This window comes from Lissotriton helveticus, chromosome 3_1 (assembly GCF_964261635.1).
Source record: "Lissotriton helveticus chromosome 3_1, aLisHel1.1, whole genome shotgun sequence".
Lineage (NCBI taxonomy): Eukaryota > Metazoa > Chordata > Amphibia > Caudata > Salamandridae > Lissotriton > Lissotriton helveticus.
In genome coordinates this window covers 2,092,862,022-2,092,875,953 of record NC_136061.1, presented here as the reverse complement: position 1 = coordinate 2,092,875,953, position 13,932 = coordinate 2,092,862,022, and the positions used below count along the sequence as shown (strand labels likewise).

The window sequence follows — 13,932 nt, the reverse complement described above, 5'->3', positions numbered from 1 at the left end:
CTGCACTGTGTCAGCTGGTCACTTATGCCAGTCTGCGTACCAGCTAGGAACATTCTTCTTTTCATAGTTGCAGTGCAAGTTGGACATAGCTTTTTTTGCCTGTTCCTGTGCCAGGTAAGCACTGCACGTGTCTGATTGTGTCTGTACTAGCTGGGCAGTACCTAATACTTTTTGCTTCCCAGTCCTAAATCAGTTTGGTCTTCTTTCCTCCTACTTTATTTTTGTAATTATACATTTCTCGCAATATATTCCAGACATGGGTGGTGTCTCAGCAAGTCTTTTTGGTTACTGTCTGATCCGTCTCAAATTTCTAGTTTCTAGTAACCTTTCAAAATCATGTTTCAATGGTCAGCTTCTGCCTTCCTCTTTGCCTTTTATCATCCATTTCCCTTTTCAGTTCAGTCTCGCTGGAGTCAGACTGTGGAGAAGCTGGGTCCGAGTTAGACGTGGCTATCCATGTCTGGTGGGTCTCATTTAGTATGTTAAATGTTGTGGTATATTTTATGATGTATTAGTGTTTGCTAATGCCCTTATATTGCAGAATAACACTCTGTCAATGTGTGTTGCCATCCTTTTTTAGTCCCATCTATCCCTGTTCAAAGTTTAGATTTTCTTATTGTATTATGTGAATACTAGAAGAGAGTTTTTAGCCATTTGCCCTATCCAACTAATACTGCTGAATGAAGCACTAGAAATCATATATGTGGATTTGCACAGGAAACGCAACAAATTTGTAATGCTTTTCCACTTTTACAACAACAACACAATAAGGTATGACAACGTCATAGCGAGCAAAAGTGGCTTAAGTGTGTTTACAGATTGAGCAAGATTTCCATAAAGGGCTTTTGAGCTCTCTCCTACTCGCTAACTCTACAGCAGGCCTAGAAAACGATTGCCAAATGCCGGCCTTACATTTATATCTTCTTGCTTTATGAAAAAATACGATTGGATATTTCCTTTGATTTGAGGAATCCCTTCATATATCTCTGACAGGCATATGGGATAACCGTGCACCGCTAGAGAGAGCAGGACTGGACTGGCCATAGCGGGAGCCGGGCAATCCCCCGGTGCGCCGCACGTGTGGAGGCCGTTTTTGTTACAGGGCCATCAGCCCTGTACCAAAATCGGACGAAAACCAGCCCCGGCAAAGAGCTCGGAGGCACCATCCAACCCCCACCTCCAGTGGGGATGGAGGGGGCCGGCCGAGCACTTTGCCAGGGACGGTTGTGGTTCCCAGTCCGGCCCTGAGAGAGAGCCCAGACTTGTGAAGGAAAGTGATCTCCCTGCAGAGAGTAGGATATTAAGCCCGCGCCTGCCTGTGCCCCTGACATACTCCCCCCTCGCTATGGTGCACTCCACGCTGGCGTCACACTCCACAACCCCGCCTGGGATTGTGACTCTTCAGATGCGACAGTCGTGGTGGCCCCTACCCTGGCATCCCAATGACAGTCCTGGGATCCTGGAGCTTGTGGACCGTCGAAGTTGGCTTAGTGGAAGCAGCTGGGAAGGTGAGGAGGGACCGAGCAGTACTTGTGGCCCGCTGGATGTGCTACCGGGGGATTGCTGCATGGGCTGCTATGTGACGTGGAGCAGCTGACTGAGCCTGTGGGCGCTGAAGACTGCCTCCCCCACATCGGTGATGGCTGTTTGTACGGCCTGGTGGGGAGAGGGCATCAACGCTGTTCCCAGGGGCCACGTGAACGTGGTGGTGAAGATGGTGCACATAATAGACTACACAGGATGTGCTGATCTGGGCCCGCCATTTTATGCCAAGGTTGCTGTGACTCTTACTCTGGGCTCACCATCTTGTTGGCCTCGACCGTTTGCTGCGTGAACAACTAGCCTTCTTTCATTAGTCTGTCCAAACCTGCCATTGTTTGCCATCAATGCTGCGGCAGTCCTGGAGAAATGTGTCATGGGAGTGCTTTTGTGTGTGCGCCTGTGCGTGTATGAGGGGGTGTGTGCGGACACACGTGTGTGTGTGTGTGTGTGCGCCTGTGCGTGTATGAAAGACTATGTTCACATTTCTGTGTGCTTGTGCGTGTGATGGTGTGGACATGTAGTTGAGTGTTTTTGTATTAGAGCATGTGATTCCATGTGTGCTTGTGTTTGTGTGAACAGATGTTTCTGTATGTGTGCTTATGTCTGTGCGTATGATGGTGTGTGCATATATTTGAATTAGAACATGGGATCGTATGTGTGCTTGTGCGTGTGAATGTTTCTGTATGCGTACTTGTATGCGCCCTCTGTTCACGTATGAGAGTGTGTGCGCACATTTGTGCGTGCTTATGCATGTCTTTGCGTGTGATGGTGTGTGTGTGTGCATGTATTTTGTGTGTACGTCCTTGGGTATTTTTGTTCTGGAGCATGTGATTCTATGTGTGCCTGTGTTTTTGATAGTTTCTGTATGTTTGCTTGTGTGTGTGTGCGTGCCTGCGTGTATGAGAGTGTGAGCGCATTTGTATGTGCTTGTGCATGTCTGTGCATGTGACGATGTTTGCGTGTGCATGTATTTAAGTGTTTTTGGATTAGAGCATGGGATTTTATGTGTGCTTGTGTTCTTGGATGTTTTCTGTCTTGTGTGTGTGTGCATCAGTGTGCATATGAGAGTGTTTGCTCACATTTGTGTGTGCTTGTGCATGTCTGTGCGTGTGATGGTGTGTGCACGCTGGATTTGTTATTCTCTGGCGGCCGCTGTCCTGGATATTGACTTTAACTGCCAGATGTCTGACCTTAGGATGGCCACCAGTGTACCAGTGTACAGTTCAGTCCTCTGCCTGACCCCAAGATGGCTTCCATAATGGCCCCCTACACGTTGTTTTACTTCCCCGGCACAACAATTGGACATTGACCAGACCTTGAACCTATCCCCTAACCTGCCTACACATCTGGACTTGGAACCTGCGGAACTTACCCCAGACTGTGCAGACCTAGCGATTTGGCTGATGCCTGGTGGAGCTACCATATAGCTAAAGAGGAGATGTGTTGACTCCCCCACAACCAGCAGGGAGGAACCCTTCAATTTTTTACCATGTACACGTTTCCTAAGTTGTCTTGTCTTTCCCATGATTACTTTTGACACACATTTGCATGCTTGACAAGGCAGGAATAGTTTCTCAAAAACTACCCCGCTCACAGATTCCACTTAGTCGGAACATTATCACAACTCCTTGAAAATCTCAGACAAGGCCTGACACACATTGTGCAAATGTTGTTATTTATTTTCATCCACAAGGCGACACAGCTATTAATAGAATCATAACAATGTCTGCCTTCCTAAGGTCTCAGCTTGAGAACAAGGATGCTTTTCGTTATAAATAAACAAGCAGTTCCGGGTTTAGGCAGAGGAGCACTCTGCTGTCATTGCAAGGTCAGTCAGTCAAACCATCTTTATTTGGCAATAAGCCATAAAAGCATAAAAACATTTCTACATATGGATATTATAATTTAAATAAAACATATTAAACAAATCAATTTCAGACGATAAAACAGAACAATTTCTAATAAAAACATAAAGTGCCAATCATGTAAAAATACTAATAGTTTTATAGGCAATAATGCGTACCTTCTCCTAATGGCCATACCTTTCTTCATGAAGTTAAAAATGTTGTAGCAAACCTCTTTTATAAGCAGTTTGTGCAAAAACTCCAGTGCCAATCGATATTGTCTAACATTTGCCTTGCATAACACTGGTGCAAGATAAATGGACCTCGTAAAGAATATAATGTGCAAAACAACATAAAGTGACAAGTGCTTTGGGTCCAAACATTGTTACATCGACTTGGAGGTAACTCTTTAGACCATAAACATTTGCCTGAAAAGGGCACTTTAAAATGAATCATGCTTAGCTTAAAATAAGTGAGGAAAAGATAACAAGTTGAGTTCTCAAACCATGATAAATAGGGTTCAGTGGTGCTAACAGTTGGCACTTGTAGATAAGCTTCTACGGACTGCATTTTCTATATATGTACTAGTCTCTTGGCCTCATGAAAGCGTTGTTTCACTATAATTTTTGTATCACTACCGGGATTTTGTGTATCAAAATTCATTTCTTCTAGCTGAAGTGCTGGATGGGAGCTCCCGCGTACGCCACAGTTCGCCCTCTTGCATGTTATGGAAGGTGTGGGGGGCAACGTATACAAACTACACCTGCTGCTGCTAGGAGGGACATAGCCAAAGGATGGAAAGACCCCCGTCCTCCTAAGTTGACGGTCTGGAAAAGGGGACTAGATTTCTATATGGGCTTGGAGCATCCAATTTTTATAGCCAGGGGCTGCCCTCGGAAATATTTTAAAATTTGGAAACGCTGGGCGGATTACAGGGGGATGTGGCTGGAGCCGCCGGCGGAACAGGATGATCTTCCTCAAGATGTGTGAGGGGGGCTGTGCCAGGGAGATTAGTTGGGGGAGCGGACGAGACAGATGGACTGGCAAAGCACGATTATATGTATGGCGTAATACATGTTTGTTGTGGTTTTCTTTTCCTTATTCCTTTCCCAGACCCTGTGAAAGCTGTGCGACTGTGGGGGGTGGGTTGGGCGGGGTGGGAGGGGGAGTTTGGGGGTGGGGGGCTGGGAGGGGGGAGTGGGTGAGGGGAAGTTGGGCGGGGGGGGGGGCGGGGATCCATGTTCGTCCCGTTGTTTTGGCGGTATTTGTTTGCATATTGAAGAAAAGAAGTCAACTGCTGATGATATTGTGCTGTTTATTGTGACAGGCCCCCTAGATGTCAGAACCCTGTGCTGTATTGCAAATATGACAATAAAAATCATGTTTTAATTTTTTTTTATTTCTTCTAGGCCTAGCGGGTGGAACATCTGTTTGACATAACAAAGCCATGGTAACTTTCCTACATTGTCTGAATCTAAACAATCATGGATACCTGACCTTGCTAGGCCTGCTTCCGGTGTCACCCAGCATTTAATCCACAGAAGAAGGGGGCCCACTCCAATCATATCCTCCAGGTATTGCAGGCCTAATTCTTAGTGGCGGATTACATTTGTGGAGTTTTTTGGAACAGCCAACAACCTATGTGTGAAACTGTTTTCAGTACGTTGTAACATCTCAGCTATACAAAAAACCCACACACCTGTACCATACATGGCACTCGAAAAACATTTTGATTTATATATATATAAGTTCTACTACTACTGGTTTGTGGTTTAGTTTTTGGGTGAAACAGAAGATTCCTTCAATATCCCTAGCAGGGATTTCCAAAAAAAGGAGGAACTGAAAGCTATTCCCAAGAAGTTGAATAACCTGCCCTTATCAAGATGAGGTCCACCCATATTAAACTGCTTTGCTTTTGTGTTAGCGGAACCACACATCATTATGTAGGATTTTGAGTATTTCACTTTCAGGTCTAAAACCCCCAGGAACTCAAGACAAAAATCTAGTGGAGAAGTGTGGCTCAGGGGTTAGAGGCAGCAGACCCGGAAGCTGAGATCGGTCCTGGACCAGGGTTCAATTCCCCGCCTCGGCGGGTCTTGGGCTAAAAAATTCCACGGACTCGATAATTCTCGCCCCGGTGCCTCCTCGACTCACGGGTTCACACTCTGCGACTCTGGGCAATAGCTTGCTTAATCTCCACAACGGCCCCTCGCGGCGGGATGCCTGACTTTCACCTTGTGGATACCCTGCTATCTCACAGGGGAATACCAGGAAGGGTTCCCTAAGCAAGCACCGGGAAACCCACTGCGGGTAGCTGTGCGCTATATAAGCTCAACTACATTTACATTTAATAAGCTCTGAAGGCCATTAGCAGCGCGGGCCATCTGCGTACAACAGAATTAGAATATTGTGAGAGGCCATTTTTGGCGAATCCCTTCCTAAATTAATTTAATGTTGTGAAATTCCATTAATGCATAATAGGAAGAGGAAGGGGGCCAAGATGCAGCCTTTTCTGTCCTCTCTAGAGGGAATCGATATATGACGATATTTCTCCTTCAGGGCCATAACGAATTGATACCTCCAAATCCTAGTGTAAGCACCATATTGAGAAGAACAGGGTACACAACCATAGCCTGTATGATTTCCCATAATTTCTCTAGGTTGACTAGGTCGAGAACCCTAGATAAATAAATCAATAAAAGCCATGTGTAGCGCCCCATTTTTGGCTGACATGTATTTGCTGATTATAATTTCAACACGTTTTTATTGATTTTTATATACAGCATAAAACATAAAACATACAGTCATTGTCGCATTCTTGTTACAGGTTTTCCAGCCAAAGGTCGCTGATTCCATGCCTCTATGGATAATGGTTTCCCCCAGTACTTTATCTTCCTGTTCACATCTTCTTTATGCTGATGTCTATTTTCTGGTCTACCTTGAGCAGGGCGTTACGTGTATTTTTGAGTATTGGGTTTTGTCGGTTGTGTGCTTTTATTTGCTGTGAGGAGGGCTATGGGCTCAAGGTTATCTAGCAAGCTCCTCTCAATCTGGAGCCAGACTGGCATAAAGTCTTGTTCAGGGAGAATCCAGTATACCCCTTGTTTTGCAAGGAAGACCGTTTGGAACGTTTTGAAGTCTGCTAGGTTAAGCCCTCCCAGCATCTTATGAAGCCTTAGCTTCTTCAGGCTTATCCTTGCTTTCTTATCCCTCCACAAGAATTTGTTAATCAGCTTGTCTATCTTATGGTGGAAATCGTCTGTTAGTGTTAGTGGAAGCATGTTAGCTAAGTAGTTGACCATTGGTGTGATCATCATTTTTGTTGTCTCAATCCTCCCCCGCCATGTTATGTATCTGGGTGATCATGCTTCCAGAAGCACCTTTATTTTTGCAACGAATTGACTCTCATTCTGGTCTAGAGTGCTCTTAAGGTCCCTGCCGAATTGTATCCCCAGGTATTTCATAAACCCGGTCTGCCAGGCAAGGCCCGAATTCCCCAGTGTTTCTTTGGTGGTGTGGATGTTAAGGTGCTTACATTCCGATTTGTCCTGGTTTAGTTTGCATCCTGAGTGGTTGGAATATTTGCTATGGTTTCCATTAGGGCATTGATAGATGATTGGGGGCTCTTCGTGATTATGAGGATGTCGTCCGCGTATGCGGCTAGTTTCACCGTCACCTTGTTGATGGTAAAACCCATCATCTCGTCATTGGCGCCAACATCTCTGATCAGTGGCTCCAATGCCAGCAGGAACAGTGAGGGTGACAGCGGACAGCCCTGTCTTGCCCCCCACTGCAGGTTGAAGGGTTCTGAGACCGCTCCGTTGATTACTATCCTTGCACTTGGGTTTTTGTATAGGGCCATTACTTTATTTGTGAATGCCTCCCCCAAGTTGAATGTCTGCATACACTGCTCCAGGAAGTGCCAGGATACCCTATCAAACACTTTCTCTGCGTCTAGTGTTATCGCCACCGCTGGCTCCTCACTTGCCGCAGTTTGCTCCAGTATGTGGAACAGGAGTCTGGTGTTGTCATGCGACATGCGCATCTTTAGCAATCCTACTTATGCGTTGCTTATTAATTTTGGCAGTACTTTGTTCAGTCTTGATGGAAGAATTTTTGCATAGATTTTGCAATCGACATTGATTAGTGATATAGGCCTGGGACTTTCCCAGGGGAGGATTGGTTAATGGCTGTGAATACTTCATTTAAAAGAACAGGAGAAAAAAAAATCTGTAGGGTGAGAATGATGTCCAAAGACCCAGTACGAGTCTCACACCAAGATGTACTGCTGTTAATCACCTGAAAAACTTTCCTAAAATGGGTTACACATTCAGCCTCCGTAATCAAAGAATCCATTTTGTGCCTACATAATCAGAGAAAAAAGGGTAGTTTATCACTTGCCAACATTTGTGAGTATCTTTTAGGACACCCGTCTGATTTAGGTTCTCCCAGATATTGTCTCTAATCTTGTTCTTCCATTCCTGCAGGGCATTCTTGTATTGTAACCTGGCCTCTCTAATGTTGGTTTGTGATCATGGCACTTTTTAATTTTTTGGGGGCAGTAGAGCATGCTTTGTTAAACCAGCAATGTATAGGGCTCACTGACTTGGAGCTATGTGATATTAGTTCATTTGAGTTGGCTTCATATAAGAGCTCATAATCACTTCATGTTTCCTTTAATTATCCTGTGATTCAAATCTAAAGGCTTCACTTTGTTTGACTCAATGCGCAGTCCTTGATTCTCGTTTTATGACTAGTGGTTGCCCCCACTCTTACTAAATGGGTTTTTAATTAAACAACTAGTGTTTTATGATCACTCATATAATTAGGGACAATCCCAAATTCTAAAATAAGATGCATGGCTTCTGCCGAATTCACTATAAAATGAATGGTACTTCCTTGGTAATTGTCATTTAAGGTAGGAATAGGGTAAGGGTCGACTGACTAGATCCACTATGAATATCATGGGTGAAAACGAAATCATATCTGGCTAATACAGATTTCATGGCATCCCCAGTCTTATATGCTTAAAATGAGCCTTGTTTAATACACCCTCCATAAAACCACATCAATGGCTATCTTCAGCCTGGTAAAGGGGAAAATTAAAATCTCCTGCCACACATTATTGTAGTCTTTTTATTTAGGAAGAGATTACAATTTTCAAGAAATCAACCAACTCGTCAATTATATCACTCTAATGATGGTTAAACACATTGTTGTAAACATTTATCAACAAAAGGTAAGGTTCTCCAGGGCATGATATTAGGGTGACCCAAAAATATGCCGAAGACCAATTATGAGAATACTTGAATGAGGAAAGCATCATAGAAACAAAGGTTGCAATATCTGCCTTCGCTCTGTCAGCTACTGCAGCAATAGCAGGTTGGATAAACACATTATATCTATCTAAATAAAAAAAGGGTCAATCATCCGCATCTCCTGGACACATATGATGTCATGGGCAGTTACAAATCTCCACCAGTCGGGTTTCTTAGCTTTGCTACACGCTTCGGTTATAACATTTACATCTGGAAAAGTAGGACATAGTGCAAATGATGAAGGCTCAGCCATAATGACAGAGAAAAGTCCGGCATGGCCTCAGGCACACAAAGTCCATCATTGGTATCAAGGTTGGTTAAAAGTTCAAAGCGTTTTGAGACTGGTATATTATTTATTTTATTTTTTATTTTATTTTAAGCATTTATAAAGCGCAACTGCCAGCATTGCAGGCATCTTGGCGCTAAGAGATAAAAGAGACCGGAGGGAAGCGGACTAGCCGGGGAATAGCCAAGTTTTTATCCTCCTTCTGAAGGAGTTCACCAATATGCCTAATCTCGATTGGAAGAGTGTTCCATAGTCTGGCGGCAGTCACTTCAAAGGATCTGCCACCGGCTCTAACCTTCCTGAATCTGGGAACAACTACCAGTTTAGCGTCGGAGGATCGAAGCTGCCTGGTAGGGGAATACCAGGCAAATTTAGATTGCAAAGGAGCTGGGCCAGCTCCATGGAGAGCCCTAAACAATATACAGAGGGCCTTAAACTGGATCCTCTGCCTTATGGGAAGCCAATGCAACTTTGCCAATGCGGATGCTCCATGAGAACTTCTCGGAAGCCCCAGGGCCGGTTTAGCAGCCGCTGATTAGACCCTCTGGAGACAATCCAGCAGGAACTCAGGGTACCCAAGCAGGAGGGCGTTAAAATAGTCCAGCCTGCTAAGGATGGTGCATCTAACCACTTGCGCACGGGCACAAGTGGGTAGGAGGAGCAGGACTTTCCTTAGAGAGTGAAGGATGGCAAAGCAGCAGGCAGATGTTTTTTGAACATGCGTCTCCATACTAAGCTTCGGGTCCAACATGACCCCTAGATTCCGAACAGATTCCACTGGCCGTACCGAAGTCCTGGTTTCCGGGGGCCAAAAATTAGATGGAAAAGGTTGAGGAATCCTAGTACCAGCAGTAAAAAGCACCTCCGTCTTTCCTGCATTAAACTGAAGGGAATTATCCTTCAGCCACCTAGACGTTTCACGCAGACAATTATGTAAAGTCTCCAAGGAAGTAGAATCCTCGCCTTCCAGGGAGAGAATCATCTGCGTGTCGTCGGCGTAATTCACGATTTTAATGCCAAAGCTTTTGATAAGAGAGATCAGAGGTCTAAGATAAATATTAAAAAGAATGGGGCTGATAGCAGAGCCCTGAGGGACTCCATGTGATACCAGGGAAAAGGCTGACTGAAACGGTGGCATAGAGACTGCCTGCTGCCTATCCTTCAAAAAAGAGTGGAACCAGAGCAGCGCGGTGTCTCTCACTCCTGCCTCCCACAACCGCTGCATTAGGACAAATGCAAGGCAAAAGCCGTTTTATAGAAAAAGCCCAAAGGGAGAAAGACACAGGGACCCTCCCGGGATCTTGTTAAGTAATTCGTAATTCAAACTTTGTACCAAAAATTGAACAAGACCGGGGACCTTGAAGTTGACCACAATACAGTCATCCTTGGATGTTTTCCATGAGTGGACCACCCATTTTACCCTCCGTGTATGTAGGATTTAGTTATTTGAATTGCCCTGATGCCTGGATTTTAAGGACAACCAATGTGTAGTCTTGCGCATGAGTTCCTCAGTGCCTTCACATGGAGGAGTGGTGAAACATTTTCTAATATTAGCACATATGGGGCACACTTCGAGGGGGACACTTCGGGGGCAACTGAAGAGTTCCCTCATACATGCGCTGTCTAAGATCGCTTACTTGGTCTATACTGCTCGATCTGGGATTACTAACAGAGTCCTCCTCCAGGATTGGACAGGACTTAAGGATGCCTTTGGGGCGGTTTTTATTTCCCGCTTGGGTTTGCTCCATACATTCTTGTTTCCCAACGGAGGTTAATTGTTGAGTCTCACCACCGGGTGAATTACTTGTCATTTGATTTCCTGTGTTTTGTATTAAGAGACCCACTACAACCTGTGTTATGGGTAGAACTACAACCAGGCCCGAGCCAAGGTTCCATAGTGCCACTTCCAATTCGGTTTCAATCAGCTGTGAAAACTTCTCTTCCAAACTCATAAGAAAGTTGTTTAATAAAGCCTCCATTTTGTTAAAAAATTACTCCATGAAATCACTTACCATAAACAGAGTCTTGTGTTGGAGCAATTAAAGCTGTATTTCCCATGTTGCTATTGGGCCCATCTACGGCAGTTCTAGTAAGCTTTGTCCAGCTAGTGGTATGATTTTAGGTTTAAAATTCCTTTTTTTTTTGCGGAGGGGACTAGTAGATAGCTGGGCATCCATCCAGTTTTGACACTCAATGTTGTTCTCCAAATGTGGGTCTGGGTTGGGTCTTGCTGGCAGGGAAGATGGTAAAGGATGAGAAAGAACAACTTGCTGCGGGCGTATGTGCACATTTACCAGGGGGTATCCTTTCCGTCTTTCGCCCTTTTCCATAATCACAGTTGGTTCACGGGATGGTTTCTGGACCATTACTGCCACAATCCTTTCCTCAACCTGTTCTAATTCTATCGTTAAAGGCCCTTTTACTGACGATAGGTTGTAATCATGGGCTGGAAGGGTTTATTCATTTTTGCCGTGCTCGAGGCAAGAGCCATTTTCCTTTTCCCTCATCTTACCTTTGTACACTATAGATTATGTGTAGGCCTTTCTACAAATATGGAATGACTGCCCTCAATATGAAAGGGGGGTGACCCAACCTCTTCTGGCCAATGGCCAGAAGAGGCTAGGCCTCTGTAGCAGGGGCCACTGTAGCAGCACTGTAGCAGTCTCTAGGTGAGGGAGATTGTCAGGACAGTCTCCTGGGGCCCTGTGCTCCCTGGTTACTGATGTCCTCCCCAGTCATAGCTGTGTCACCAAACAAACAATGCAGCAAGGTCACTGAATATTAAATTGAACATAACAAATATTTTTTTAACCCAAACATAGGTAAAGCCCTATTTAAGGGATGCATTTATAAGCTATATCCAACTATTTGGTGGGACACACTAATTGGACATTTTGTGTAACTAGAAACATTTTATTTAATTAAAAAAAAATGGACACAAAAAGACCCTAGAGCAATTACTGTATGGTTTAATGTACTATGAGCTGCAATAATCGGTATGTATTTTCTGTCCTTCTGTGTTTTCTAGAAATAAACTTTTTACAATGTTTGTCCTGGAGAAGGTGGAAGAAAATATTATTTCATTGTTGATCGAAAGGCTGCGTCGACATTGTTAGAATTTTTTATTTCTAATATTAATTGTATATTTCTTTATTTTTAATTGCTAATACAAATATAGATTGAATTTTGATATTCATGTATCAGATGTAACGGTGATCTTATAGGAAGGATATTCATTCAAGGTGCACCATAATAATCACATTGTTCTTAAATTTGTATTTACATTATTTGTGGATTCTTCATAAAACCCAGAGTAAATAATTCATAATAAAAGCAAAAAAGGATTTATATATACAAGGTTTATGATATTTATTGAAAGACTCTGTAATACAATCATTGTTTGTATAACATGTATAGGATGATGTCCATTTGATTTTTTTGCATTATCTCCCAAAAATTATTTTTAATTCTTAATTTATTATTGTCTTTACTATTTAAAGTCCATAAATACTTAAATAAGGAGGAAAAGGGGAATCAAATATTGTTTTTGTTCTACACTACCCTGGCACTTTTTCTACATAAGGGCCTGGAGCATGATGTGCAGCACGGTACTGCGCGTAACAATTATTGAGACGTTGAGCAGTGTTTCTTGCAATGTTTTGGAATGGGTGATATGTGGAGGGCAACAAACATTGCCACAATGTGAGGCAAACTCACATACAGAGCCCATTGTGCAGTAACTTCCTTAGGATAAAACATGCAAGAACCAAAATGGTGGATTAAATTACCATTGAATTATTATATGATGACGTCAGCACCGTGCCCTCCCCCCTCCATATTGACGCGTAGCACCATCTGAGCATACAGCCCCTCGAGGATGGGAGTTCTCTGCACTCATTATACACCTGGACAGGAGAGTCCCCAGTACTGAGTACTTTTGCCCCATTATGCTTTCTGGATTAGAAAAGTAATTGTTGTGTATTACTTCTATCTGCACGGGGAGTTTCTAGTTCAACAAACAACGGAGGTACTGGAAAGGCAACCAAAACTCAGTGGAGACATCATTGCTGAACTTGGTTGGTTCCGTTTGTCAGGCTGGGAACACACATATTGGCCTCTTCTTAAATTTGCTCAGGTTCACCTCTGTCTGTTTCATGACTTGACATGAGCAATGCAGGACCTAACTTAAGACTCGAGTTCTCTGCCACTGATTTGAATTGATTGGTTTCTCAATCAGCTGAAGATCTGGGGTCATGCTATTTTACCCCCTTGGACAGTGCTGAATTGTTGCTTTCCATTGGAACTTTAATGGAGCGTGTTGACTTTGGCTAATAATGCTGCAGAATTTGTGACATCTTTAAGCACAACAACATTAACAAAACAAGGCACAACAATAAATGGAAACTGGCGGGGGCAACGCTCCTCTGCCAAAGCAGAGGAGCTGCTGCTATTGATACTTTTATTGATGCATCCTTTAAGTACCCCACTGCTTCCAGCCAGTGTAGTGCTAGTGCTTGTGGTCTGAAACCCTGTGATGACCTTTTACTACCATTATTTTAATTGACTTTGGTGTGTTATTTTATCCTAGCCTGAATGTACAACGTCCTGCATATGCCTTGCATCTCTTAAAGGTTTCAGTATTTCAGTGGGAGCTGTCACGGAGTAGGACAGCCTTGCCAAGAACAGAACGTGTGGGGTGTGCATTTGAAAGCATGAGAGAGAGTGAGGTGTGGAATGTACCTTTTGGTCTCGAAGTGCAGTGTTGTGAGCAGTGGTGCACAAATGTGCGCTGTGTTGTACACTGAGAGATGAAGTATGTGATGCTATAAGCAGTGGTGCGTAAATGTGCACTGTGTTGTACATTGATAAGTATTAGGAAGTTCTTACTATTGGCTTTGACATGGCCCCATGTCATCCTGAATTCTGACTCTTTCGTGAACTT

At 43.8% G+C, this 13,932-nt stretch overlaps 1 protein-coding gene and 1 long non-coding RNA gene across 3 annotated transcripts in view; one reads left to right on the top strand and one right to left on the bottom strand.

Moving 5' to 3' along the window:
* TTLL13 (tubulin tyrosine ligase like 13) overlaps window positions 1–13,932 on the bottom strand; it is a 609,087-nt gene that overhangs the window by 315,367 nt on the left and 279,788 nt on the right.
* The window catches only part of LOC144824132 (uncharacterized), a 64,281-nt gene that overhangs the window by 16,681 nt on the left and 33,668 nt on the right, over window positions 1–13,932 (top strand). For both annotated transcript variants that reach the window (XR_013608908.1, XR_013608907.1), the window contains exon 2: window positions 4,796–4,960. This is a non-coding gene — a long non-coding RNA (uncharacterized LOC144824132). The remainder of the gene's footprint in view (window positions 1–4,795; window positions 4,961–13,932) is intronic.